The sequence below is a fragment of the Musca domestica genome, unplaced genomic scaffold (assembly GCF_030504385.1).
Source record: "Musca domestica strain aabys unplaced genomic scaffold, Musca_domestica.polishedcontigs.V.1.1 32, whole genome shotgun sequence".
NCBI classification, from domain to species: domain Eukaryota; kingdom Metazoa; phylum Arthropoda; class Insecta; order Diptera; family Muscidae; genus Musca; species Musca domestica.
In genome coordinates, this window is record NW_026712311.1 from 6501797 (window position 1) to 6508151 (window position 6355).

Here is a 6355-nt window from a genome sequence, read left to right on the forward strand (position 1 = left end):
GGTATTTCCACGATTTTCGCTACATTTTCTATATTCCTAATGGCATCACCTTCTATGAGAGAAAATTTCCTATACAGTTCCATGTTTTCGTATAGGCTAAATTTTGAGCAAAATTGTTTGGCCCAGCCGAAATTATTTGCTTTTTTATTAATTCTTGATAGTGAATTGGTAGTCTAAATGGGCACCAGGCAGATAACTTCAGAAAATAAAAAAAAGGTCGGATATAGCATCAAATTTAAGAATAAGTTTAGATTTGTTCGAATTGGTCACCTTTGGCACGAATTATGGTCTTCAAACGGAAAATGAAACCGTCACAAGCTGCCCGAATGTTGCCCTGCGGTATTTTGGCCCATTCCCGGCGAAGCGCTTGCTTGAGATGCACGACACTTGGGTATTTTTTAGTGCCAACCTTGCTTTCCAAAATACTCCAGACACAATTGTCCAACGGATTTGTATCCGAAGATTTTGGTGGCCATTGTGTGCGGGAAATGAAGTGTGGAAAATAATTTTGGAACCATTCTTGGTTGGCGCGTGCTGAGTCCTGTTAGAATGTACAAGGTCTGCGGCCAAAATGTTTGCGTGCCTAGAATATTTTTGCGATAATATTCGGCATTTATTCTGATGCCATGGTCGATTAATACGAGCGGAGAGCGAACATCGGCTGTTATGGCGGCCCACACCATCACCATGGCCGACGCTTGAGTTCTGGTGGCCAACCGAAGGTGCACACCAGAGCTGACCTCTTTGCCAAGTAAACACGATCATTTTGTTTGTTTACAAACTGCTGGACAACGAATGTTTTCTCATCGGAGAAAACCAAATTCGGCCAAGCGAAGCAACTCTTTAGCTGTTTTGAGTCTATTTTCTTTCTGTTGCGGTATAAGTTCTTGCACTTTTTGGAATTTCAATGGCTTTACCCCGAGCTTATTTTTTCAATATTTGCCGAATGGAATATTGCGATATGTTCAGCTAACGAGCCATTTTTCGGCCACTGAGACGCGGCTTTCGATCAAGTCGCTTATTTACTTTTCGAGCCATTTCGGCTGTTGTTGCTGTTTGCATCCGTCCACTTCCTTGACGTCAGGCTACGAATCCAGTATCACGGTAACGAGCGATGATACGAGACACAAAAGATTTATTCACATTCAAATACTGGAGTGCTCTAACGATAGCCCCTTGTGGTTTTCCAGCCAAATATAAAGAAATCACATAATCACGCTTGAATTCCATCACGAATAACTTTTTTTCTGGAAAATTCTCACCGAAATGTTTTGGTACGCTTGTAAACAATATAATGAGCTGTCACTGGGATAATTTTAACAGCTTTCGGGCGAGTGGCATAGAAATGACAGCAGTCTGAAGTTGGTAGCAGTTTTTTCATCTCACCCTGTATACATAGGTAATGAGATAATGGCAGAAGCTCAACGAATTGGTTGAAATGTATGCAGCTCGGTAATTTTGACCTCTTTTATAATCTTAATATGAAAATTTCAAAAACAAAAATTTGAAGAGTGGGATTTTTTCCTCTATTTAATTTAATATTGGGAGGTAAACTTCAACAATCCGGATACAAGTGTCTCCAATTCTTAGATCTAACTTTTTCATAATCGACTGAGTTTTTCGTTTAAAAATTGTTTAGGTTGTACAGTGTAACATTTTTTAAGCCATATTGACTGATTGAATATTTTTTAAAAGATATTTTAAGAATATTTTTGGAGATAGTATCAGACCAGAATTTAGCATCTTCGAAATCTTTGAGGTAATATACAGGTAAGTATTCTAATTTATATAAAACATGGTCAGCTTTATCGATTCTAAGCCATTTTTTCTCCTTTCTATTTTGCATACATTAAGTTCGCTTTTTTTGCTTTCAAGCAATTAATTTAATTCATTTGCTTCCAGTCATTCCGTCAGCCAAAGCAACCAGTCAGTCTGACTCCCTGCCAGCCTGCCTGTCTGTGTGTTGTGATGTTACTGCTGATGACCAGTCAAGATAAAATTTATTTCCATTTCATTGCTTAAATGTGTGATATGTGGTTTAATTGGTAGCGTGAGAGTTTTGTTTTTTCGTTTCGCTTCGTTTTGTCAACGAAAATTTGTTGCAATCAACAAATTATTTTCAGAACATTTAATTAATCAAACGTTATTTCGTGGAGATTTGCAAAAAGATTAGCTAATACTCGTTCATAGTTTGTATTATGGGTCAGGCCTGGTATTTGTCTCCCTGTCACTGCAGGGTGGAGGAGGAAATTGCTATAAATCCTTAACGACAAAACACCTGCTTATACGCTGGCTTAGAGGTTCATGGCATAATAGGACGAAGGGGCGAAGGTAAAAGGGCTTAATGAACCTCTAAAATCCACGCCTTATACTTAAACAAAGCCTTTACAGAACGCTAGGAACGAGTCTGCCATGGACTTATGGTTGGTTTGTCTTAGCACATGCCCATAATCTGAGGAGCTTCTCTTAGAGAAATCTCCTGAGAAAAAAAATAAAAACAAAAAAAGAAAAATAAACCTGCAGCCTTTTCGGCAGTTTAAAACCAAAGCCTTTTATGATCTCTACACTGACAAGTGGTTGGCTGGATGGCTATCAGTCAGTCGTCGAAAGGTGAATTCGACAGTGAGTGAAAGGACTCCTAGAAAGGTTAAACAAGGAAAGGATCAACACTTGTTAGGGGCCATAAAAATGTTGTCACCACAAAAGTAGTCTCTAATCATGGGTTCATCTCGAGCATGTCACAGCCCAGTACTCACGGGCTAATTCACACATGCCAGGATTCAACTCTCCCACACAAAACACACACACACATTGCAAATTTTTATGGCCCTCATAAAGAGATTGCATATATCGGGAGTTGGCAACAACAATCGAATGTTGGAAAGGTGAAAAGCAAGGTGTTGAAACAAACAGACAGGCACAGAACTAGTCTTAGTCGCCCTCTCTCTCTCTCTCTCTCTCTTTTTCACTCTTGGCCTCAAGTACCATAGATTTCAAGTATTTTCATCATCGTCATCAGCTTTCATAAATATGCCAAACATAATCATAATAATCACCAATATAGTTTTGTTGTTTTTGTAGAATTTCATTCTAGTTCCTCGGTTTACATCGCAGCTGTATAGCGTACCTATACCTGATATTGTTGTTATTGCTGCCGCACAGTTCATAGTTTTATGTTTACATTGTCGTTGTTGTTGCCTATTTCGCTTTCACAGCGACTATGACTACCCAAGAATCGAAGAAGACGAAGTTGAAGCTGAACGAACAGTGGGTTTGAAAGGTGTCAAAAGGTAACAACTTTTAATTGTGGGAAATTTGGGAACAAGTAAATCAAGGTCATTGGATTTTTATAACTTTGCAGTCGCGGTGACCTTGTGTGGATATATTTAGGTCGTTGGATTTGAAGGTTATGTTTCAAGATTGAATGGGTTGCTTTGGACAAGGGCGAAGTACAGAAGTACAGAAATCATCTATATATGTAAGTGAGTAGAGGATTAATTGACTGACTGACGGAAAATCAATGCCCAGACAAATCGGCGGAAGCTAGAATCCTGAAATTTTTGTTGAGGGTCACTTTAGGTCCGAAGTTGTCAGACAAGGCTGAGTTTTTAGAAATTTCTACCACAATGGTACGGAAAGTACTAAAAGTTGCTAAATATTTGGTAGTTGATGAACCAGTAGAGCTAGAACTATATTTGGAATGAGGGCTACTGATGGATTGTACGGAGGATCAGTCAGGGGTGGGATTTTGGAAATTCGTACTGAAAGTGTACGATAAGTACTCAAAGTTACTAAATATAATACTCTTAAATTTGGATTGAGGGTCTGATGTAGTGTACGTTGGGTGTAACAAAGGGCTCTTGGAAATTTGCAATTTAAGTGTACTGATTGACTGACTACCCAGAACCAACGACCAGACGAAATGGATGAGCTTGGAATCTTTATATTTTGCACGAGGGTCAGTCTTGGTGCATAGGCGTGGATTTTGGAAATTCGTAATGGATTGAGGGTCTGATGGAGTGTACCAAAGGGCTCATGAAAATTCGTATTGTAAGTGTACTGATTGACTGACTACCCAGAACCAACCAATGGCTGAGTTTGGAATCTTTATATTTTGCACGAGGGTCAGTCTAGGTGCATAGGCGTGGATTTTGGAAATTCGTACTGAAAGTGTACGAAAAGTACTAAAAGTTACTAAATATGGTACCCTATCTATACAGTTCTAAATAGTTCTAAATTTGGAAGGATGGGTCTGATGGAGTGTACGATGGATGTACCAAAGGGCTCTTGGAAATTCACGATATAAGTGTACTTAATGACTGAGTATATAGAGCCAACGTCCAGACGAAACGGTTAAAGTCGGAATCTTGAAATATTAGACGAGGCGTGGACTTTGGAAACTTGTACTGAGAGATTACGAAAAGTACTAAATATGGTACCCTTTGTATACATCTAGAAATCTTAAATTTGGAATGAGGGTCTGATGAAGTGTATGGTGCATGCACCAAAGCGGTTTTTTGAAAGTCGCACCATAAGTGTACGAAAAGTACTAAAATGTCCTATATTTGGTACCATTTCGTATCATGTCAAACTTGAAATTTAGAATGGGAATCAAAAGTTGCTGTGTGGGGTCGATGTAAAGAAGTAGGTTTGGAAGTGGGAACTCATGTATACGAAAATTAGTAAACAGTACTAAATTTGATACAATTTGAATTGGGAAGGAACGAATGGAGCTGGAATTCTGAAATTTAAAATTAACATAACTGGCGGTGTGTAGGATTGGGATATGGAGGTAGTTTTCGAAATTTCTACTTATATGCACGAAAAGTATCAACTGGTACTAAATTTGGTACAATTTTGATTTGGGTGAACTGAAAGAGCTGGAATGCTGAAATTTGGTATTCGGATAACTCTGGGATTGTACGACTGAGGTATGTACGATGTTTTAGAAATTCGTACTTATGGGTACTATATGGTACTAACTTTGGTACAATTAAAATTTTGGAAGAACAGATAGAGTTGGAATCCTGAAATTTGGAATTAAGATTTCTATTGGATTACATGATATAGGCAGTTATGGAAATGTGTACTAAAATTGGTACAAATTTAATTTTAGAAGAACTTTTAGAGTTGGAATCCTGAAATTAGGAAAGAAAGATTTCTATTGGATTGTATGATATAGGTAGTTATGGAAATTTATGCTTATGTGTACTAAATGGCACTAAGTTTGGTATAATATAAATTTTAGGAGAACCGAAAGAGTTGGAATACCGAAATCGGGAAATAAGATTATTGTCAAAGTGTAGAATTGGGATATGAAGGTACACTTGGAAATTTGTTATCATATGTATTAAAATCTAGGATTATGGTATGTTGGAAGCTTTGAGAATTCGAACTTATGTGTACTAAATGGCACTAAATTTGATACAATTTGGAATGAGCCAATAGAGCTGATATCCTGAAATTTGGAAATTAGATTACTGAAGGAATGTAGGATTGAGAAATGGTTGTAGTTTTGGAGAAATGGTTGTAGTTTAGTACTGAAATTTGGAAATAAGTTTACTGCCGGAGGTAGTATTGGGATGTAAAAGAGTTTTGGAAATTCGTACTTATTATACATAATACTATTTTTTGCGCCATGTCATTTGGACGAACCGATAGGGAAGGAATCCTAAAAATATAGAATAGAGATTGCTGTAAGATTTTAGGGTTGGGGTAGGTAGGAAACTTTGGGTTTTGAACCAATAGATCTACAATTTTAAAATTAAGAAATAAGTGTTCTATGCGGATAGATGTACCAAAGGGTTGTTGGACATTGGAACTTTAAGGTTACGAAAATTTCTAAAATGTTTCCATTTGGTATTATACGAACGGATAGAGTAACAAGTAAAAAAGTAGTTTGGGATCAATTAGAAAATTTTCAAAAATAGAAAATCCATTAAAAAATCTCTTAAAATTTTAAAAATACCGAATATTGGAAGGTGCCGATATATTGAGGATATACGATATTGCGGACCTATATAGACAATTCTATTTCAGGGGATAAAGTACTCATAAGGAACTCCTTGTGTGGACTTTCAAAAAATTCCGTTGAAAAATGCGGCTAAAATCATCACAATACCGAATATCGTAGGTGCCGTTAAATGGGAATATACGATATCGTGGACCCATATAGACAATTTTCTGACAGGAAGTAAAGTGTTCATAAAGAACTCCTTGTGTACAATTTCAGACAATTCCATTGAAAATGTGGCTAAAATCATCAAAATACCGAATATCGGGGGTACCGTTATATGGGGGCTATACGATATCATAGACCTATATAAATAATTCTCTTCCAGGGGATAAGGTACTA